Source organism: Mirounga angustirostris, unplaced genomic scaffold (genome assembly GCF_029215605.1).
Source record: "Mirounga angustirostris isolate CCGP_5_RB_7025 unplaced genomic scaffold, mMirAng1.0.hap1 SCAF_3, whole genome shotgun sequence".
Lineage (NCBI taxonomy): Eukaryota > Metazoa > Chordata > Mammalia > Carnivora > Phocidae > Mirounga > Mirounga angustirostris.
In genome coordinates this window covers 55,556,385-55,580,425 of record NW_026991711.1, presented here as the reverse complement: position 1 = coordinate 55,580,425, position 24,041 = coordinate 55,556,385, and the positions used below count along the sequence as shown (strand labels likewise).

At 46.1% G+C, this 24,041-nt stretch overlaps 1 pseudogene; it reads left to right on the top strand.

The window, feature by feature from the left end:
- The first annotated feature begins 22,957 nt into the window (after window positions 1–22,957).
- On the top strand, window positions 22,958–23,388 carry LOC123838602 (large ribosomal subunit protein eL33-like; annotated as a pseudogene).
- Window positions 23,389–24,041: the final 653 nt, after the last annotated feature.

The following is a 24,041-nucleotide window of genomic DNA, read 5'->3' as shown; positions in this document are numbered from 1 at the left end:
GTATTCTTCAAAGTGCACCACATCCAAGAAGTCTTCTGAGGTCACTCTAACTCTGCCTAATTTTTTAGATGCCAATTCTCTGTGCTATTGGAGCATCTGTGAGGGTTCTGACATGTTTTGCTTAAATGTGTGAGGATGAGCAATGAAGTGTGGAGGGCCCATGAGTTAGGTAAAGATAGACTTTTTTGATCAGTTGGAAGAGGGGTCTTGGTAGCGTGTAAGCAGCTCACACAGCTGCTGCACATCCCCTGGGTGAGTACAGATGTTAAGAGGGTAAGAAGGGTGAGTCTAGAAAGCTTGAGAGGGACCCTTGGTGGGGGTGGGGGGGTGGTGGTGTTCAAGGGCAAGCTGGGCCAGGCCACAGGGATCTTTGTGCCAGACTAGAAGCAGATTATCATCCAGGTGGGTTTGCCAGGTGAGGCGGCAGGCAGCTCTGGGCATAGAACTTGGGAGGTTCAGGCACAGCTGAATCCAGGAGCTTGAGTAAGGCCATCAGGGTCTTCTTTTCCTCTCCCTCCCTCACTCTCCAGCACCCCACCCCCATCCTGCTATCTGAGGTCTTGCCTCCCTCCACTTGTCTTGTTCTGCATGCAGCTCTCTCCAGCTGCAAGAGATAAGTCTTCAGAAACCCCAGGCTCACATAACTTAGCTATCCCAATAGAAAACAAACACCTCTCCCCTGAAGTCCACAAGGAGGAAAAACTGTCCGACTTAAGCAATCTTCCTGACACACTTGGGTCTTACATGATTCTATTTAGGACTCATTCATTCAAAAACCCATTTCTTGAACATCTACACTCTGTGGCAGGCACAGGATACAGTAATAAGAAGAGAGAGCAAAGGGAAGAAGTTGAGTGACTTCAGGATAGGTTAGGGAAGGAGCAATTCACTGTTCATATTCTGGTGGCATTCAGAGGCTGGCAAGGGGGGGAAAAGCCAGAAACAAAACTTTTTTTTTAATGGACAAATCAGAACTACAATGAGATATCCTGTCAGAATAGCTAAAATTAACAACATAAGAAACAGCAGGTATTGGTGAGAATGTGGAGAAAGGGGAACCCTCTTGTATTCTTGGTGGGAAGGCAAGCTGGTGTAGCCACTCTGGAAATAGTATGGAGGTTCCTCAAACAGTTACAAATAGAACTACCTCATGATCCAGCAATGTCACTACTAGGTATATACTCAGAGGATACAAAAATATTGATTCGAGCGGATACATGCACCCTGATGTTTATAGCAGCATTGTCTACAATAGCCAAACTATGGAAATAGCCCAAGTGTCCATCAACTGATGGATGGATAAAGACGATGTGATATGTGTATAGATATATATATCATGTATATCCATGATATCATGCATCACGTGTATATACACACACACAAAATGGAATATTATTCAGCCATAAAAAAAATGAAATCTTACCATTTGCAATAATGTGGTTGGAACTAGAGGGTATTATGCTAAGTGAAGTAAGTCAGAGAAAGACAAATAAATACCATACGATTTCACTCATGTGGGTTTTAACAAACAAAACAAATGAGCAAAGGGGGAGAAAAGAGAAAGAGAGCCGAACCAAGATACAGACTCTTAACTATAAACTGCTGGCTACCAGAGGGGAAAGGTGGGGGGATAGTTGAACTAGGTGATGGGGAATGAGCTTGTGATGAGCACCACGTGGTGTGCGGAAGTGTTGAAGCGCTGTATTTACACCTGAAACTAATATCACACTGTATGTTAACTGGAATTTAAATAAAAACTTAAAAAAATGGACATTTCCCCCAAATAGTAAAGAAATGGGGAAAAAAAAAAAAAAAACCCTAAGAACCCAGAGCACAATAAATATGAACACTGGCTGGTGCTCAGTGAGCATGGTCCCCCGAGCAGATGTTCCAAAGGCAGACCCACTATGCATTGCCACCAAGGGGGGGGGGGGTGACTGGGGCAGGTCGCTGGGCTTTATTTCCATGAGGACCTGAGGGCCCTTCTGTGGGAAACTTTTATTCAGATGTAGTTTAAGATTCAAAAGTAGATGCAAAAAACCCAGAGCATCCCTGTGGACCGTTCACCCAGGCTTTTCCTCAAGGATAACATCTTACCCAGCCATAGCACATTTCCAAAACTAGGAAGCAGACTCTAGCCCAACACTGCTAATTCAAGTGGGGGGGTTATTCAGCTTTCACCATTTTTAATACACACCTGTGTGCACTTGCATGCCATGGTACTAGGAAATGTTAGCACACTGATAGATTTGTGTAACTGCCACTCCGATCAGGACATGGAGCTACGATAAGATACTTTTGAATGTGAAGATCTTGAATGTCAATCCTGAAACAGATCCCAGCAAACAGAGAGGGAGGACACTGGGCCCCCGCGTCTCCACCACACCTACCCTCCAGCCAGCAAGGATCATTGAAGAGACTTAATACAGTGTGGGGGCGGGGGGAGAAGGAGGGGGTCATTTCCAACAAATGCTGGGAGGCACCAACCTCGCTGTAAAACAGGAGGGCAAACACTGAAAGCGAGGTCACAAGTCCTCCGGCTCAGCAGTGGGGGAGAGGGGCTTCATCAACACCGAAGGCAGGAAAGGGGACCGCAGGCCCCACACCTGGAGGCTGTAATGGCCACCAGGAGATACTGGAAGTCCCCACCAGCCCCTCCCGGCGGGGCTCCTGGGCCCCGGGAGGAACACTTGGGGCCATTAGCAATGCAGATTCAGAGTCTACTTTTTCCTCCAACATCCCCCAGCCAAATTATAGGGAGTGGGCCAAGTTACAAGAGTCAAAGGACAATGTGGATGTTGGGACATTCTCTGGAGCTTTGCCGGAGACCCTGTCGGCTGTTAAGGGCTTTTTCCCTCCTTTCTTAGAGCAGGGAAGTTAAAAACCCTAGAGGCCTTTCTTTTGTGAAGGAAACCTTGTATTTCCTCCAAAGTACTGACCAAGTATGATCATTTTTCTTCACAAAAATTGGCTGAAATCTCCAGCCCACACTAGGGCATTGCAGCAAACAGTTTAAAGAAAGCCCAGGAGGCCTTAGGTGAGAAGTGACATCATGGTGGAAGGGGGAGCTCATGGTCAGGGCTCTAGCAGGGGCTGGGCAGTCAAGGCAACGTCTATTTCCAGGGTCCGTCCCAAGGTGTGGCCGCGTCTGTCCCTAAACAGGATAGAGCAGGCAGACACAGCAGAGGGGGCCCAGAGAGGTCACACATAGAGTCTCCTCTCATTGTTGGCAATAATGGGGCACTCTTTGTTCAGATTTTCCTCCCCTACTCTCGGAGGAAGTGTTGGGACTGCATGAAAGTAGCCAAGAGCCAAGTTGTGGCACTTAGGGACTTAACATTTAGACACGCTAGGCACCCTGTCTGGTCTCAGCCCCAGCTCTTCTCGAGGGCCTCTGGTCTAAGTAGGAAGCCACCTTGATTACTCCCCCAGAGGTCTGGGCACAAACATCCTCCATATCCCAGAGGACAGTGCCTTAGATGGTTGAACCGTCAGCTCCCTGAAGTCACTACCAGCCACTATGAACACCATCACCTCCATCACCCAAGGCTCTGAGGAGGAGACAAGTGGTGAAGGGATGGTGGTGGTCATGTCCTTACTGCATGTCAGGCACTGTGTGAGGTGCTTGGTCCATTACACCATGATATTCTAATAAAGCTGCAATGGGGCTCTCACCCCCATTTTCTACCCAAGCAAATGGAGAAGGTGGGTGCCTGAGGTCCTCTAGCTAGAGAGCAAGGGAAAAAGAACTGGAGCCTGGGTTGGCTTGATTCCAGGGTCTGCATGTAGTCTACTGCTGGGTGAAAGCTCCTGGTAAGCCACTTTAAGTCCTCAGATGGGGCACAGAGAGTGAGTGGGGCTTGTTAGTGCATGCACTAGCCAAGGGCACACAGACTGAGCATTCAGATCTTCCACTCAGGCCTCCATCCCAGTCAGAGAAGCTTCTTTCCAGCCTCACCCTGTGCCCCACGGTGCTCCCCACCCCCTCTTCTCCTGGTTTTCCTCTCCTCTAAGTGCCCAAATTTCCAGCAACCTTCAGATTTGATATATGGAGCATCTCCAAACGACATTCCCATTGACATTGAGCATGCTGCGGTGTGGAGCTCAGCAATAAAAGGGGAGAAATTAACAGACATTTAAATTCTAAAATTAATGACGAGAGGTCAGAGTCTTGAGAACATCTGTTTCCAGCATTTTCAAGGGGGCCTTCAACTTGCAGGCAGCACTGAGCCATGTGGTTATCGGCAATTAACTGTGACCCCACGCAGCTTCGTGACCAAGAGCCGGGAGCTGGACGCTGGGATTCAGCGGCTGCACGCATGGGCTCTGTGGCTTGCTCCAAGCAGTGTGTCTACCATGGCTCAGGGTCCTGGCCCTGTGTATAGGTTTCCATGCTCTTGTCTGGAAAACCCGAGTCCGTATTTCTCCAAGTCTAAGAGTTTTGGTAACTGAGGCTTCAAGAAAGAAGTCCTTGAGCCAAAGAAGGGAACTTAATGCTTTCTGGCGTCGCACTCTCCAGTATGACAGCTCCTAGCCACGTGGAGCCGTGAAGCATCTGAAATGTGGCCAGTCTGAATAGAGATAGGCTTTAAGTGTAAAATGTATCCTGAATTTCAAAGACTGTATGGAAGAAAATGTAACTTTTTAGATTAGGTTGTTGAAAGAATAGTATCTTGGCTAGATCGCATTAAATACAATGTATCATTGAAGTCAATTTCAATTGTTCCATTTTACTTTTTTCCCAACGTACCTGCTACAGAATTTAAAGTTACACATGTGGCTCACATATTTCTGTAAGCCACTATTGCTCTAGAGTTTCTGTAGCTTTGTGTTTTGGAGCGAGGGGGGGCTCTTATCACTCCTAAGAGGGGCTTTTGGAAATTTTAGAGGGCTCTTCGGTGTCACACTGCTCGCAGGAGATGCTTCTGACACCGTGTGTTGGGCATGAGGCATGTGGAGACTCCCACAATGACCAAGAGCAGTTAGATGCAACATGACGGTTATCCCATGACCCGCATCACTGAATGTCCCAACAGACAAGATATAGATGAAAAATTGGTTATCTTGATCTGAGCCTCAACTAAACCCCATTTTACATATAAACATGAGGGTTGGGTTTTTTTTTTTTTTTTTTTTTTGCACAAACTGGAGTTTCCAAGGACACAGCTGCTGTGTAAATCTAGGAAAGATTGCACTTTGTTTCACTGGAACATTACCAAATGTTGTTCATCACTTTAGAAATTCACAGCACTGTTGGCAATGTTGCTCATGGTATTTGAGTTGCCAACATAACACACAACCATTGCCACCAGGCATCGTCATCACCCCAACCCCCGGAGAGGTGTAAATTTCTGCCTACTTCCCTATATCTTTGAGTGTACTTGTATCTTTGAGCATATATGAAAATGCATGGCATTGTGTTTAAATTACTTTCCCTTTGGGGCACCTGGGTGGCTCAGTCAGTTAAGCATCTGCCTTTGGCCCAGGTCATGATCCTGGGGTCCTGGGATGGAGTCCCACATCAGTCTGCCTGCTCAGCAGGGAGCCTGCTTCTCCCTCTGCCTCTGCCCCTCCCCCGCTTGTGTGCTCTCTTGCTGTCAAATAAAATCTTTAAAAAATAAACAATTTCCTTTGTTCCTTCTATATTACAATTATGACTTTATATCGGTTTTAAAAAAATGTGTGTAGGTATATTATACTACCAAAAAGTGGGTCTTACAAATTCCCCCCCCAAAAAAGGCACGTTGCAGCTGATAGAATTATAAACCATCACTTGAACATGTTCATGCCCTCTTTTGACTGAGGCAGGTTGAGTCTTTGCCCCTTAAACACCTTCTCATTCTTTAGCTTTCAGATGCAGTGGCCCTTCCTCAAAATAGTCAAAATGTCACCTGCTGTATGCTCCCTTGCCCTCTATTTCCCGTCACTCCATCCTTCATCCCATGGACGGTACTGTCTGTGAAATTATCATCCCCCCCGCCCCCGGACTGCAAGAGTAGAGGAGATGTGTACATTTGGTTTGTCACTGTACGCCCAGTGCCCAGCGTATGGCCGAGCACTCTAGTACATGCTGAATGTTTAGTGAATAAATGAATTAATGGAGAGGAGGCTGAGTGGGGATCTAGAGAGGTATAGGGTGACTAGGACTGTGGGCCAGCAGCTGGGTAGGTATGGTTGGCAATTCCATGGGAGCCCAATGCTTTGATGTTGGTGAAATAGCCCCGAATCTGTAGAATAAAGCACTTTGGAGTCAGGTGGATTTGGCTTCCAGTCCCAGTTCTGCTACTCACTACCTTGGTCATTTTAGGAAAGTTCATTGACCTCTGAGGGAGTAATAAGGCTACTTTCCTCATTCATTAGGGGACTGGAGAACTGCTTGGAAAGCACTTACCACAGTGTCTGGCAAATAATAGTAGGTCCCTAAGTGCTACCTGCTGTTCTTGTTATTCCAACTCTTCCACAGAGGCTGGATGTGGCTCTCACAGAAGCCCGCTTGCCCACCTCCCAGAGGGAAATCCTACAATTCACTAGAAAAGCTAAAAATAACTGGGTTTAAAAATGGGCAAAGAATTTGAATAGATATTTCTCCAAAGAAGACATACAAATGACCAACAGGTAGGTGGAAAGGTGCTCAATATCACTAAACATTGAGCAAGTCCCATTAAGCCAAAATCACAATGGGATGTGACCTCACACCAGGGGGAGGGCTGTTATATAGAAAGACAACAAGTTGAGGATATGGAGAAGAGGGGACACTTGTGCACTGCTGGTAGGAATGTAAATTGATGCAGCCACTGTGGAAAGCAGTATGGAGGTTCCTCAAAGATTTAAAAACAAAACCAAAAAACTACCATATGACTCAGCAATCATGCTCCTGGGTATATATCCAAAGGAAGTGAAATCAGGATCTTGAGGGGATATCTGCACTCCCAGGTTTATTGCAGCATTATTCACAATAGCCAAGATTTGGAAGCAACCTACACATTCACTGATGGATGAATGGATAAAGAAAATGTGGTGTATACATACGATGGAATATTATTCAGCCTTAAAAAAAAGAAGGAAATCTGGCATTTACAACAACATGGATGAACCTGGAAGGACATTATGCTAAGCAAAGTAAGTCACACACAAAAAGGACAGATATTACATGATACCTCTTATATGAGGAATCTAAAATAGTCAGACTTAATAGAAGCAGAAAGTAGAATGGTATTTTCCAAGGGCTAGGGAGGAGGGATAAATGGGAAGGCGTTAGTCAAAGGATACAAAGTTTCAGTATGTACCAGATCAATAAGATACATAAATCAGAGATATCTACTATACCCCATAGTGCCTAGAGTTAAGAATGCTGTATTGTATACTCAACACTTTGGTAAGATGGTAGATCTTAGGTTAAGTACTCTTATTACATACAAATAGGGTGGAAGGAAATTTTGGAGGCAATCAATATATTTATGGTATAGATTATGGTGATGGTTTCATAGGTATCCCCTAATCATCAGGTTAAACACATTAAATAGGTCAGCTTTTTGTAGGTCAACCATACCTCAATAAAAGGTTTTAAAAAAATTAAGAAAAAAATAAAGACCAGATGACAAAAAAAAAAAAAAAAAAAAAAAAAATTTAACCTCATCTAGAAACATCCCCACAGAAAAACCCACAATGTTTGACCAAATATCTGGGCACCTAGGGCCCAGTCAAGTTGACATATAAAATTAACCATAGCAGTTTATATAAATGCATCCCTACTAACCTGTGAGCTCCCGTGAGAACTAGTACTAGTGTTTTTATCTCAGAATGGGAGGGTAGAGCACAGCCAATATCATTTACTGACCACGTGAACAGAGGTTCTGGCCCCAATCAGAGAACTCACATCTCTAGATAAAAAAATGCTACCTCCCCACCGACACCCTGTTTTACAATTCTTCCTTCATCCGAAGTCATTAGTTTGTAGGTCCAACGGGAAGCCTCGAACTGTTCGTGCTGAAATGTAAGCCTGTTAAGTCTGGTATGATGCCCAGCGGAGGAGAGAGAATAGTTCATCATGCCTCCCCAGTACCAGAATCAGCATCACCTCAAGCAAAGGAGGACAAGAGATCTTCATGGCTCTTCCCCCTTGCAGCCTGCCCTTGTGCATCCAAGACCACCACCCCTTCACGGGGAGGAGAGTCCTCTCATGGACGCAGGCATACTGAGGAGAAGGGGACTAAGATTTCTTAAAAAATAATTAAATTAGACACCATACATATAGTATGTGGTCCTTAATCAACACAACAGCCGTATTGTTCTTTACTTTTGACAGTTTCCAAAAAGGGACTTGGATTTCGGTTAAGTAACTGTTGAGCCTCTATATGGCGGCAATGGGACTCACACCCAGGTCTGCCCGGCGCCAAGGCTACTGGTCTCCACGACTCCATGCTGCCTCCTTTAGAGGCAGTTGGCCTGTCATGGTCACCTACTAGGGAAACAAGCAGGAATGCGTGGCAACGCCTGGGGATGCCCTCCAGCAGTCTGCAATGTGCGGGCCAGGAGGCTCCTCTTCCCCCGGAAGAGGGCCTGAGCCAAGCTCCCGCAAGGTCTCCAGATGTGGGCAGCAGACTTCCCCAACCATGGCTATAAACAGCTGGTGCCAAAGCACAGATCATTTGATGCCCAAACATGCACTGTTTTTTTGCCCTGAGCTTCAAGTCCCCTGTCCTACCTATTCCACAGAAAAGGCGAACATTCTCCCTAGGAGGAGGTTCTTCTGCGGGCCAGCAGGCCCTGCTCACCTGTGCCTGAGCGTACCTGTCCACAAGGCTGCACAGCGGCTGGCCCTTCTGTCGAAGGTTCCATTCTGTACCAGTGAGGTCTGCTGGGGCTCACCTGAGCCTGCCATGTGGCCTCTCATCATCCCTTACTTTGAGATGCTGTTTTACAGTCCACTTTCCCATAGATTTCTTACCTCATCTGCTAAATCAAGGGTTGGCAAACTATTGCCAGGGGGCCAAGTCCTGCTCACTGCCTATTTTTCCTACTGGAACATACCCAACCCCATCCTTTCATGGTGTGTCTATGGTTGCTTTCCCTAAATAGGCCCAGCCAAGTCGTGGCTGCAGAGACCATTATGGTCCACAAAACTTAGAATATTTGCTACCTGTCTCTTTACAAAAAAAGCTTGCCAGCCTGCTCTAGACAACCCCAGGAGGTAAATGCAATTACTATCATTTCCTAGTTGTAGGTTAAAAAAAAAAAATAGATAAAACCAAATTGCTTAGAAAGCCTATATGGTTTCTTAAGGAAACAGAACCAGTTGGCAAAGTCAAACCGAAAGCCAACTCATATTTAAGAGATGGGAATACAGGAAAGGTTTTTACCAGGCAGTGCTTCTCTGAGAACGCCTTCCGGGCCCAGTGGCCTTGTCTTGGTGAAAAGAAAAGGAGAGGCAAGTTTCAGTTCTTTAAAACATGGTAGATAGTCAATACCTTCTTAGCCCATGGATCAAGAGAACCAGGCTTGAGCATGAGGCTGCAGGGTCTGAAATGCCAGCCAAAAGGGCCTGGAATATTCAAAGTTGGTATTTTATTTACTTTTAGTTTCCTAGTTCAAAAAGCAAACAAAACCCACACAACCCCTAGTTGTACGAGAAATAAATGCCAGAAAGGTGTGTGGGGGGAAGGCAGGCACGAGTTCTTCTGGTGTGGCCAGGGAAGCAAAGTTTCCGGGGGTGGCCTTTCTCAGGCAGGATTGTCTCCCCTCAGCACATGCAGAATCTGGATGGCAGCCATGCTCAGAGTCCTCATTTCCCCATGCTGTCTAGAACAGAAATGGGCTATCCTTGTGTTGATTCATGTTTATAATGTAGAGACTTGGAGTCTTTTGTTTCTGATAAGAACTTCTTTCCTAATGATATTTTTAACAGCTGCACACCATCTCCTTATAGCTCCATCCAGGACAGTCTGCCCATCCCCAGTCATCCTGGTGAGTTTAGAGTGGTCTGGGAATGGAGGGTGAAGAGCCCACAGGGGACTTTGTACTCAGTCTTGGACACCAGGAGTCTGTGGGGCTTCAAGCTTGTGTAGACAGAGGGGCCCTTGCCGGGGAGCCAGCCCTAGTCCTGCAGCAAACAGATGAAGCAGGAGTCCTGCAGCAAACACAGAAGCCTTGGAAGAAAAAAAAAGGGGGAAGGCAAAGCCTGGGCTACTGAGCAAAGCTAACCAGGAAGGGAGAAGGGAGGAGGCTGCCCACAGGAGTCAACCTTCCTGGGCCAGGTGAGTGGTTGCATCTGTAAAAGGCCCCTCCCAGATGGTGCAGTGTGCAGCCTGTGCAACCATACATAGCAGCCCTGAGAAGCACCAACTTAGCTCAAAGGTCCAGAAATAGATTTTGGAAATAAAAGATTGAATCAAGCTTAACATATGTAAATGTATGTCTTTGTGTATAAGAAAGAGAAGCAGAATAAAAATAAAATAAGCACCTCTGGGCTCTTTGTGCTGAGCCACAATATTAATGATCATGGCCTTGCCTGGGAGACAGCCATCTAATGGGGATTTTAAGGAGTCATTTTGCATGAGCAGGTCAAAGGCAAAGAGCGGCAGAGAGGACGATTGGAGAGGCAGGTTTCTCCCTGGGGCTGGTGGTTCCTCTCCTCTCAACCAGAACCCGGAGACGGGCCTGTGCTTTCCCAGCCAGCCCCATTTTTTAGCTCCATGTCAATATTTTCCATCAATTTCTTTCTAATACCCTTAAAAACCAGCTGTTGTTCGCTGTAGCCAATTTCTTGCAGAATTTAAGGAAATTATACATGGGGCTGGCTGGGAGATAGGAGGGCAATGGTTCTCAAACTTGCATGTGCCCAGAATGCCCCGGAGGGCTGGGGAACTCACTGATGATTGCACCCCAACCCCAGTTTCAGATTCAGTAGCTTTGTGTGTGGGGCCAAAAGAATTTGCATTTCTAACACATTCGCAGGCCTTGCCGATGCTGCCGGTCTAGGGACCACACTCCGAATGATTGGATGATAAACCAGGAAGCTTAACAGCATGCGCTTTGGAGGCAGACTGCCTGGGAGTGGGTCCTGGCCCCATCCCTTACCACCTCTACCTCTGTGACCACGAGCAAAGGGCTAACTCTCTGCACCTATTTCAGCAGCTATGAAATGGTGCTCTGACAGGGATTAAACTAGTTAATCCTACACATAGAGCCCAGCCCACAGACTGCAGTAAGAAGCCATTGCCTACTGAGCCTCATTTGAAAAGATAAGAGGTGGCAGCACAAGTCAGGGGAGGGGGGCAGCCAGGCAGGGCCAGGGACGCCCCAGCCCCGTCTCGGAAGGGCAGGCATAGCCTGCTCACAAAATGCCCACTGAGGGTCGTGTTGCTGCCTTCCCACCCCCAAGGGAACAGGAAGTAAAGGGGCGGGGGGTGACAGCTAACATGACTCCTTATCCACAAGGCACTGTCCCATCCGCTGTCTCCTTTGGTCTTCTCCACACCCCGTGAGTTAGGCCTTATCACCTGCAGGAACCCATGGCTCAGAAAGGTCAAGTGACTCCCACCCCACCACGGCCAGGAAGCCAAGGCGCCCACCACCTCCAAAAATGCACGTCCATCAGGCACCTTATTAGTACAACTGGCCCACACCTCAGCTAGATTCTCTTCCCCTTCTTCTAGAGTCAAGAGCCAAGGTCCATGTCTGTGGGCTCTTTCTGGGACAGTGGCCCTGGCAGGAGGGTGGCGGAGGGTGACCCTCTCCTGTAAAGAGGTCTGGGGACATCCCAAGCCAGCAGCTTCTCCAGCATCCTGAAAAAGGCTAAGGGGACCACACAGGGTGGGCTCCTGTCTGTGCACTTGGCCTGGAGGGGCAGGGCTCTGCTCACCGAGCACTCATGGAACAGGGTAGCCGGGCTAGCCCGAAAGCACTCGGGCACACCCACGGGCCACTGCGCAGAAGCTTCATGTTGGTGTCAGGAGAGATGGGGGTGGAGGTAATAGCTGTGGGGCAGGGAGGCTGGAGAGACTGTCTCGGGTTCACACTGTATTATCCCCTGGCCACCACACGTTATGGAAGCCTGCCTCTAGTAAGGGGTGCGTGCATGTGAGGGGCAAGCTCGCATAATCCAGAACCTTCTCACGCCAGGCCACCCTGTTCCATCAACAACTCTTCCTGCTCTTCCTGCTTCACCAGTCCCCTTTCTTCCTGTTTTGCCAGTGCTTGGACTGATGACTACCTGCCATTTGCCCTCCCTCCCATGAACTGGTCCAAGACCCACTGCGCAGTGGGCTGGAGGTCTGACAGGCTGGGCCCCTTACTCTCAGGTGCACTCTCCTACCCTCAACTTTGTTTGGTCACGCCCAGAGTGGGTAAGACCATCGGAACACTGGGAATGCCCCGTGGGGGCATCCCGCCTGTATGTCCTGACCAGCTGCCTTTCTGTTCAGGTAAAGTGTTTTCTTGTTCCAGTTTTCCTTCCAATCTGATTCAAACCAAGTATCATTAGAGGGACTTGCAATGCCCACAGCCCAAAGGCTGTCATCGTGAATCGCTTTCTGCCCCAGTCAACCTGAAGTGCGATTCCAAGGAACGTTGTAAATTGCAGCTGGGTGACAGCTAAATACAACACAAACATGTCACAAACCTCATAAACTCCGTGAGAGTGACAGAAACAAGACTGAGAAATTAATATGTCATACACACATCTCTGGCTGGTCTGTTTTTCTGATTTAACCACATTTATGCTTTTATCAGCAATAGATAATCTCCAGCCATTACATGGTCCTTCTGGGATTGTAAATGTCTTTGAAATGAACATTTACCATGCAGAACTCCCCTTACGTATCAGAAGAGCTTGAAGGTGATTCGTGATGGGATTTGAAAGGTGCTAAAAGGCACTCCCTGTCCCAAACCTTCCTCCTTGCCTGCAATTCCCACAATTAAAGGCACTTATTTGATAACTCAATCAGAGAAAGACAATTATCACATGATCTCACTCATATGTTGAATTTAAGAAACAAAACAGAGGATCATAGGGGAAGAGAGGGAAAAATAAAACAAGATGAAACCAGAGAGGGAGACAAACCATAAGAGACTCTTAATCATAGGAAACAAACAGAGTTGCTGGAGGGGAGGGGGATGGAGGGAGGGGGTAACTGGGTGATGGACACTGGGGAGGGCATAGGATGTAAGGAGCACTGGGTGTCATATAAGACTGATGAATCACAGACCTGTACCTCTGAAACCAGTAACACATGTTAATTGAATTTAAATTTTAAAATGTTAAAAAAATAAAGGCACTTATGTGGGATATGACACTGAATTCAAAAGCCATCTCCTAAAATTCAAGGACATCACCCAAAACAGGTAGCAACCTGCCCGACTAGCACACAGCCCTCCCCGCATCTCCCCTTCCCATTCTTCCTTCTTAAATATTGAGTGACTGCCACGGATTACCTCAGACATTCTTAAATGAGGGGCCCAGCCATGGGCTTCAGTGATTCCATGACATGGGTAGTCTGTCAGTTTAGTGCATGTGTTATGTGCACATAGGTCTCTAGAGAGGGTTCTCTAACTCTCATTGTATTTCAAGGAGGTCTAGGACTCACCAAAGGGTGCGTCTCCTTCAATTTACTGTATTAATGTGATCAGTTTAGAAGGTGGGCCCAGGTCCTTCAAAAAAGAGAGAATGACCAGGTGATCTGGGAGGAGGGGGCTCTACACTCTGTTGCCAGGAAGGACACACCAGTGGGAGGGCCACACAGCAGACCCTGGAGAAAGGGGCCAAGGTCACATCTGAACTTCTTTGATTATGTCTAAGATGACTGCTTCTTGCCCCTCCTCCTCGCCCTCCCTCCAACTATATATACCCTGCAGAACAATATATAATTTATTAAACACCTACAACACAATAGATACCATGCTTAGTACTACATACGTTATCTTATTTAATCCACACAAACTTTTGAGATCCATTCTATTGTTGCTTCATTTTACAGATGGTAAAACCGAGGCTTGAGTGATTGGGTAACTTGACAAGGTCATCCAGCAAAGAAGCAAACTGCAAAACCGGGCTCAGGCCGCCTTACTCCAGAATCCGTACTTCTAACCACGTTGTCAGTGGTTCTTAAGTGGGCATCAAAATCACCTGGAGGGCTTGTGAGAACTCCGATTTCTGGACTCCACCCCCCTAGAATTTGATTAAGCAGTTCTGTAGTGAGGCCCAAGAATTGGCATTTCTACCATCTCCCCCCTGCTGCCCTTGACATACAGTGAAGATAATGAGCACCTTCCTTGCCCAGGCTCTTTGCACAGACTCCTCCCAAGGTCCCTGGAGGGATCCTAAAAATGTACTCATAAGATCATATAATTTTGAAAAATTTACTTGTATGTTACTTTTTTAAGGCAGATCCTTAAAATTGTATTTGCTTTGATCCCCCCAAAGCCTGGACTTGCCCCAGACCCTGGGGTCTTCCTTCAGTTACATTTCTCCTATTTTTATCCCAGACTTGGATCAAGTTACAGTCCACACCAGGAGCCATTATTACCCCCACCCTAAGGGGCTTGGGTTTCATGATGTTCCTCAGTCTGTCAGGATATATCCACAGACATCTGTGGGTTTTAGATAAAGACAGGTCTGAAGTAGCTCCATGCATTAAAATGACTGCGTCAGCCATCAGAACACCCTGGCGGAAATCTGAGTTGGGATCTTAAGGGAGGTCACGCACACCCCTGCGGGAGGGGAAGACAGACAGGGAGGCCCCTTCTGATGCCTGGGCCAGCAGCAGTGAGAGCGCCCCTCTCTTTAGTACAGGATAAGGCTGGAGGGAATGAGTGTCCCTCACATCTGTCACTTCAAATCTTCTACCTGGAGAGAACTCAACACCACCCTGAATGCCTGGGAGCATAGTGTTTGGGAAACAGGAAACAGACAAAGAAATAGAAGCTTGACCAGACCTTTCTATGGGGACTAAAAGAGCCCACAGGAGCTGGGGTTACCCCCTCCCCATTCCTACCCACTCAGCAGGAGGCCAGAGCTGTCCAACATAGAAACACAGCTGAAGGCACAGATATAAGGTTTCATTTTCTAGTAGCCCCATTTAAAGGGCCAGAGACAGGTAAAAGTTTAATATATTTAATCTAATATATTCAACATTTTATCACAACACATAATCAATATAAAAACTATTAACGAGATCTTTTATGTTCTTCCCCCACCTATAGTAAGTCCTAGAAACCTGGTGTGTCTTTACATTTACTGTGCATCTCAGTTCAGATGTTAAATTTTCAATGGGCAAAGTGAAATGGGGTCCTAACTGCAACTTTGTGTTTGATGGAAAAGTATTTTCTACTGCTTCCATTTTTAAATTTATATGAAATTAAAACTTCAGTTGATCTAGCTATATTTCAAGGGCTCTGTAGCCACATGTGGCTAGTGTTGGAAGCACAGCTCGAGGATAAAACAGATTTCCGGGGCCTCCTGGAATGAGAATTTTTATGTTGCTAAAACAGTGGTAGTAATAGTAGCTGTCTACAGACATCCCAGGGAAGAAGGGGAGGGATTTTAGAATTTGGAGAAAAGCAAAGGGAAAAAAATCAAAATGGTGACAATTCCTTTAAGAATCACATATCTCTACAATAACTCCTTTTATTAGTAATTACCATGTTACCATGTTGTATGATTGGTGGTTTAGAATGGGACTCCTCTACTAAACCGTAAGCTCCATGAGGGCAGGAAATGGCTCTCGTATTCACTGTTACAGCTCTTGAGCCTAGCACAGTGCCTGTTGTCTTAGCTCTCAGTATATTGAAAAAGTGAATAAATCACACTAAATCTTTGATATGTGGGGTATAGAAGATTCTGCCTGTGCTTAAACAAATCGGCCCCCAAAGAGTTATCATCATAGCAAGACTAGCAAAGTTAGCACATAGCCTATAGTTTAGTTAAAAACGGAACTACCAAGTTGGGCTGTGAATCTCCATTTTGCAGGTGAAGTAATTTGAGTTATTGGTAGTAATGGTGACTTTGTAAGTCCTAAATCTCCACAGAACCTGATGGGTTTCCATTACCCATAAAACCCGGAGGCCACACTCCTTCCCACTCGGGCCCTGTTTTCTGGGTCTTTCTTCTTTCGTTTCCTCCAGTTACAGGGAAATCATGGCCAAGCAGGTCAGATTTTTAGTGAGCCACTTATCAGTGGGGAAGGGCCACTTATCAGTGGTAGGTTTAGTTTGCAATCTGGGGGGCAAAGGACAAAAACTGAACCTGACTTCCTTAAACATGAAGGGGGGGCGCCTGGGTGGCCCAGATGGTTAAGTGTCTGCCTTCAGCTCAGGTCATGATCCCAGGGTCCTGGGATCAAGCCCCACATCAGGCTCCTGGCTCAGCAGGGAGCCAGCTTCTCCCTCTCCCTTTGCCTCTGCCTCTCCCCCTCCTCATGCTCTCTCTGTGTATCTCTAGGTCTCAAATGAATAAATAAAATCTTTAAAAAAAAAAAAAACAAACATGAAGGGGAATTCACTTCAAAAGGCATACCAGGGAACCCTGGACAAGAATAGAACTAGGGTCGCACACAGCCAGAACCCGGTCGGCCACCTTGCCTCCTCTTTCTGTCCATCCAGACTGGCTTCCTCTCCATTCTGAGCCATGTGTCAGTAAACACCCTGCGCCACCATAACCAAGCTTTAGGGCTGCAGTTTTTAACCACCAGAGCTCCCTCCCAAAGGTTGGCACACCTCTCTCAGGTCCAAAGATTCCAGAATCCTGCAATGGGGCCTCTTCAGTCTGGCTTGCCCAGGGGCCCTGCCCTGGATAAATCAGTGTGGCCGGGCCTGGAAAAGGATATGCTAATACAAAGGATGTTGAGGAGACTCTTCTCTTGCCCTCAATTTGCTAAGTCCAGCTCTAGTAATTTAAAAAAAAAAAAAAAAAAGATATTTGTACTCCCACTTGGTCCCCTCCAAGAGACTGCCAAACTGGTCAACCATCACACCAGGTGGGCCCTTACCGGCCCATTTAACATGACTGGAGAGAAAGAGGAGCAGTCATCTGAGTTTTAGACCTTGTGTGGAGTGAGAGGATTCAGGGGATAGGAGAGGGGTGCTTTCTTACCCTCCGGCCAAGGGAGAAGGAGGAGAAGCACTCTGGAGTAGTATGCTGGCAAGGAGGGGAGCCAGGCAGGCAGGGCAAGTGGGTTCGGAGGGCTATGCGATCAGTTAGGAAGACCGCACACTTGGAGAGAGGACAAGGTGGGCTATGAAAATGCCTGGGAGACTGGACGTTTCAAAGGGGGCTGGAATGAACTTTAAGATCTAAAGTGACATGAAAGTTATAAGACCCTGCCTCGTTGCTCTGAAGGCATCTTCGAAGCAGTTGGGGTGCAGTGGGCAGCCCATAGCCCAACTGGGCCAGGGCTTTACATATGCAGATGGTTGAGCTGAGTCATAACCTTGACATTGCGGCACCATGGCACCCATGATGAAGGGGTCCTGGCAGACCCGCCAGACACACCCACACCCGGAGAGGGTGTGCTTCAGCCCCAGGTCCCAGACTTGGGTTCATGGGCACTCAGCCCAAGTTCTAGTGCCCTGCTGCCCTGGAGTCCTAGTGCCACAGGGGAATGTGTGCTCCCTGAGACCCATCTTCCCGGTGCCCAGCATGATGCCTGGCTCCTGCGTCATCTGAGGGCAGTGGTTCTCCAACTTCAGCTCCAACATTGGAACCTCCTGCAGGAGGACTTGTTCTCACACACACCGTCAGGCCCCATGTCTGGTGTTTCAGATCAATAGGTCTGGGTGGAGCCTGAGATTTTACATTCTAACACATTTCCAGGGGACCACACTTTGAGAACCCTCGTGTTCAGTGCTGACTCTGGTCCCCGGAGAGCCACGCCAGCCACCAGAAGTGGTGAGAGGTGCTGACAGAGGCCCTGGGTGGGGGAACAGTTCTTTGGGCCTCAGGCTGGTACACCACCTGGTAGGTAGGCAACTGGGCACAAACTTCCTCTCCCTCCCCCCACCCCCTGCCCGAGTCCAGGGCTCCAGCCCTTTTCTACTCTGATGGGGACTGCGAGGTCTGTCTGTCTGTCTGTCTGTAACACCTGGGATGGAATCAAGAGGTTAACCAAGAGGCATATGCTGAGACCTGGTGGGATTCCTTTCTGCCTCCACATCCTCCCAGTCAGTCGGCCTCCAAGTAACTACTGGAGCAGTGTCTTTTCAGCCTCCCATAGGCTGGTTTTTAATGTGGTCAAATATACAGAACACAAAATTTACCATTTCAACCACTTTTAAGTATACGAGTTAGTGGCCTTAAGCACATCCACACTGTTGGGCAACCATCACCACTACCTAATTCCAGGACTTTTTCACCATCCCATACAGAAATTCTGTACCCAATAACACCCCACCACCCCGCCTCCAGCACTGGGAACCTCTATTCTATTTTCTAGCTCTATGAATTGGCCTATTCTAGGGGCCGCATACAAGTGGAATCATACTATATTTGTCCTTTTGGGTCCAGTTTATTTCACTTAGCATGTTCTCAAGGTTCATCCATGTTGTAGTGTGTATCAGAATTTCCTTCTTTTTTTTTTTTTTTTTTGCGAGAGAGAGAATGAGAGAGAGCACAAGAGGGAGGAGGGTCAGAGGGAGAAGCAGACTCCCTGCTGAGCAGGGAGCCCGATGTGGGACTCGATCCCGGGACTCCAGGATTATGACCTGAGCCGGAGGCAGTTGCTTAACCAACTGAGCCACCCAGATGCCCCAAATTTCCTTCCTTTTTAAGGCTAATATTCTACTGGATGTGTAGACCACATTTTGTTTATCCATTCATCTGTTGATGGGCATTTCGATTGTTTCCACCTTTCGGCTATTGTGAGTAACACTGCTATGAACACTGTTGTACAAGTATTGGAGTCCCTGCTTTCAATTCTTTCGAGTATATACCCAGAAGTGAGATTACTGGAGTATACGACAATTCTAGGTTTAATTTTTTGAGGAACTGCCATACTGTTTTCCAGAGACTTTGAATTTAATCTTCCACCTCAGAACTGTTCACCAGAAACAGGAATGCTGAAAACCTCACCAGTATCCTCCAAAAGGGATTTGAGGTCAGCCTCTGCCAAGGGGCTTATGGCTCTGAACTTCTGCTATAAGAGGCTTAACGAACCTCCACACTTACATATGCAGAAATCTAACACTGGCAGGAACCTCAGAGGGACTGTGACCCCACCCCTCACTCTATGAGATGAGCAGGTTGTAATCAAGAGAATGAGGCTGCTACATAGCTTTTCAGGGCTCGGTCCAAATGTCACCTCCTCAAAGACCCCAGCCACTCCCTCCCCCTTATCACTCTCTAGCCTTGCTTTATTTTCTGCACATTACAGTCCAAAAGTATCTTACTCATTTGTCTCTTTGATTACTCTGTGTCCTTCAAATAGATGTAAGGGCAGGTGCAGGTATCCCTGCTTTTTGAAAGTTTACACTACACCATGCTTTTACAAAAGACCTATATTAGTACCTGTTTCCACTAACCGATACCCAAAGAGGATTTTCACTTTTAGGAGAAAAGGCACAAAGTAAAAACAGTGTTCAGCATTTGTTTTGCAACAAGTAATTAGAGAGGCAGCACAGCCCCTGAGCAGAAAGAGCGGCACCACCAAGCTCCTTCTCCAGGAACTCACTCAACGTCTCAACATCTCAGCACGCCATAGCTTTGAATGGTGTTTGTGAGTACATGTGCTTTATCCCAATTTATTGCGTACATTCGTTGGCAAGATGTGTCCCAAGGTTTCAGAAAAGCCTAAGAAAGGTTATTGTTTGGGTCTGGGAATACTCAAAATTTTTTCCATATAAATTAATAATTGCTTTTTTATGCCATTGGTATACAAAAGGTTTCATAGGAACACTATGCTTTTGAATAGTGGGGGAATCCTGTACCTTTTCTGTCTTAATCATGGCAAACCCACAGCATCTACGGTTGTGCCTGGCATGTTGTAGGCACTCAGGTATCTCCACTGAATGAATGAAATATAAATATTAATATATATATATAACTGATATTTGCAAGAAATATTCTGAGATATTAACAATTCTCTCAAGTATACACTCTCTCAAAAGACAACCAGTTCAAAAAAAAAAAAAAAAGACAAAACCACACAGATGCTCCTTAAGTGACTGACTCCAGCTCATCAGTTCTTACAAGGAGTCTAAAGCTCAAATGTTAATTCCACAGATGCGAGGTCTCTACTCTTTCCACAGGTCTGAGATGGATAGGAAAGGACTAATATTCCATTAGAGACTCAAGGTCTTTGTGATCACATTGATAATTTTCTTTCCATTAAGATGTTGAAGCATTGTGGCTGTTCTAAGGAGAACAGTAATGTTTTTCTAAGTAATGGTCTCTCCTGGCACAAAAATGCTGTAGGTAATAAGACAAAGGGGTGGGAGGGAGGAGCTTGGCCTCCCATCCCATCTTTATAATGCAATTGATGTTGCTGTCCCTGGTTCTGAAGGGACAGATCCACCCCATGGATCTCAGAATTTCCAGGAATGCTAGACATTTTTTTAGATCTACTGACTGAAAACTGAACAGAGCAAGGTGAGACCTTGTCCTGAGCCTGAATCAGAGCTAATTAGGGGGGCAGGGAGATGAGACCATGAGCCATACAACACAGACCTCTAGGTTCAAGACAAAATTTCTGATTGTGGTTTGGTGCTTCCCTCCCCTTCTCTGTAGTTCCCATAGCCTATACATGACACATACTGCCTGGCCTTTCCCAGAGCTGCTTGTCTTCCACCAGCCTCAGCTGTCTGCCTTTCCTGTGGTGGCAGTAGTGAGATTGAATGGGAAGAGGAAGGGGCAAGGGACCCAGCACAGAGGAGGCCAGCTGGCAGGACCAGGGTATAGACTTATAGGGGTACTACCTAGTGCCACTAGGTCCCACCCTCATACCTCCTTTCTTAGTCGGGTCTGTCCTCTCAACTCCTCTTCACCAAGCTGTATTCTCCCCTCCTCCTCCCCCTAATGAATCTCTCTACCTGACTGATGTCATTATCCTTCCTCTGTGATTCATTGACTTCTATTTGTCAGGGCTCTAAGAACTCATATGTCCATCTTAGATGGGCCTAACTTCTTTGAGAACAGCCTCTGCCTCTTCTGCTTCCTAATAAGTCCTTCCTGTATTTAATAAGGACAATGGGTGAAGACTAGGGGATAGGGGCCTATGAGGAGCAGCACCAGAGGAGCTTAAGGGGGAAGAGAAGCAACCGGAGAAGTCAGGTAATCAGAGCAATGGAGAATTAAGGATGTTGATGGAGAGAGAAAGATGAGGCAGATGTAACAGGGAGAAAGAGAAGGAGAAGACACCAAAAGGGAACTTTTGAATTCAAGAATTAAGAGATCACCGGGGCGCCTGGGTGGCTCAGTTGGTTAAGCGTCTGCCTTCAGCTCAGGTCATGATCCTGGAGTCCCGGGATTGAGACCCGAATCAGGCTCCCTGCTCAGCAGGGAGTCTGCTTCTTCCTCTGACCCTCCCCCTTCTCATGCTCTATCTCATTCTCTCTCTCAAATAAATAAAATCTTAAAAAAAAAAGATGATCACCAGAGAAGTTGGAGAAAAGCAACTTCAGCATAGTTGCAAGGAAAGCTAAATTAAAAAACATGAAGAAGTAAATGAAGGTCAGTACTCAATGTTGGTAAGATGCCCTTTCAAGCACTTTTCAAATATAAATTGATGTGATGTAGTGAGAGCTTTAAAAGTTATTCTAGGCATGGCATATAGACAAGATGTAAGCATAAGAACTTTATCACAACACTACTTATAATCATAAAGTAAAAGAAGAAATATTAGTCATTACCATCATTACATTTACAAAGTATAATCACTTAGGATTACAATATCATGCTTAACCAAACTTCAGAATATAAAGTGCTATGTTCAGTAGGAGTCAAATTTTGTAAAATAAAAAATTGGGTTAGATCTATCCATCCACCTACTATTTTTGTATCTAGCCACACAGATAAAAAGACTAAAAAGGAAACCTGCTAGAACATTAGTCAGTGGATATATCAGCACTGTGGGCTTATGGGCAATTTTCATTTTCTTTTTTAATATTTTATGTATTTTCCAAATTTCTGTAGTAAGTATGAGTCATGCTTATAATCAGGGAAACAGAAAAAGTTGCTTTTAAAATAGAATGAGCCTGTGGTGAGGAAGTAGAACTGAGGATTAAAGATGGTCTTTTAAGAAGTTCAGAAGAAGCAAGAGGGTTTTGGTTCAAGATAGTAACATAGGAAGCTTCTGAACTCACCTCCTCCCAAGGACACACTGAATCTATAGCTACATATGGGACAATTTCCTCTGAAAGAATTCTAGAAACTAGCTGAGAGACTCCTATACATCAGGCAAATGAGGAAAATCCCACAATGAAATGAATAGAAGAGGTTGAGAATCTCACCGTAAAGCCTGTACCCAACATGGTAACTTGCAACTAGGAAGGAACGGACAACTCCCAGCTTCTTCCTGAGGAGTAAAGAGTTTGGACACCATATCTGGTGCCCAAACTTTTAAGACTTCCACCTGAGAGATGGGCTCCCAAAACATCTAGCTTTGAAAGCCAATGGAGCTTATCCAGAAGACCCACCAAGCTACAGGGAACTAAGAGACAGCTCTTAAAGGGGTCGCATGGGCTCCCACACATTCACCATGGCTAACCCCTCAGGCCTAGTAGAAAGGCGGGAGACTGAAACAAATCCAGTCTTTCCATGAAAGAGACCTATTTGCTTATCTTAAAAGCTTTGGACTGAGAATATGGCTACTAACTTAACATATATCTAGGGGATGACTGCAACACTTTCCAGAGACCAGGGATGCTAGAAGGCACTATCTTTGGGTTCTCCCTCTGCCTTGCTCTAGGTTATTGGTATCTTCAAGAAAGGAGTTTATGGGCTTCGCCTTTCTTTTTCCTCCATCTGGGAGTCTGTGGAGGCCTGCTGGGAACAGGACTCCTATAACGCCAAATAATGTCTGGAAGGCTGTGGTCCAAGGCCATTTTTGCTGGCTATAAGCAGGGTCTCCGGAACCAAAGGGAGCACACAGTTCTTCTTAAAATCGAAGGTGTTTATGCTCGAGATGAGACGGAATTCTATCTAGGCAAGAGATGTGCTTATGTATACAAAGCAAAGAACAACACAGTGACTCCTGGTTGCTAACCAAACAAAACCAGAGTAATCTGGGGAAAAGTAACTTGTGCTCATGGAAATAGTGGCATGGTTCGTGCCAAATTCTGAAGCAACCTTCGTGCTAAAGGCATTGGCCACAGAATCCATGTGATGCTGTACCCCTCAAGGATTTAAATTTAATGAAAAGTAAATAAAGGTGTAGATTTGTTCTCTTGTTAAAAAAAAAAGAAAAGAAAAGAAAGGAGGTTATGCACATGTCTGGCATTCCGGGTTTTGCTGCTACCACCCAGGGGACACTCTGATTGCCTGGCTCTGGTGGTTAATGAGGCTTATGTTCATAGGTCCCACAGGGTTAGAACAGAGAAACAGTACTTAACCAGTGATTCACAAAGGCAGCAAACAAAAATACCCATCCCCCAGTCTTCCCTTGAAAGGGGGTATACTTGCATACTTTACAAGCTGCTGCCTGAGGATCTAGCTTATAGTCAGCCTGCATCTAAGTGCTGACTGAGATTCTTGCCTTTAGGACACTACCAGATCTTGGCATACCCTCAGCTACTGGGATCTGCTAAGAACAAAGAAGGCTGCTTAGTTAATCACAAAGTTATTACTTAATCACAACAAAAAGGTAGGGCATGGATGAATGATTAGATTCATCTACACAAAGCCATTTCATCAAGACTGGGAGAGATGGCTGTTTTATGTATGCATAGAAACCAACACAAAGTCAAGGAAAAGGAAAAAAGAAAACAGGAATATATTCCTAACAAAAGAGTAGGATAAAGCCTAAGAAAAAAAATTTTTTAAAGATTTATATCTTTTAGAAGTGGGGGGGCCAGAGGGAGAGAATGCTGAAGCAGACTCCCTGCTGTGTGTGGAGACT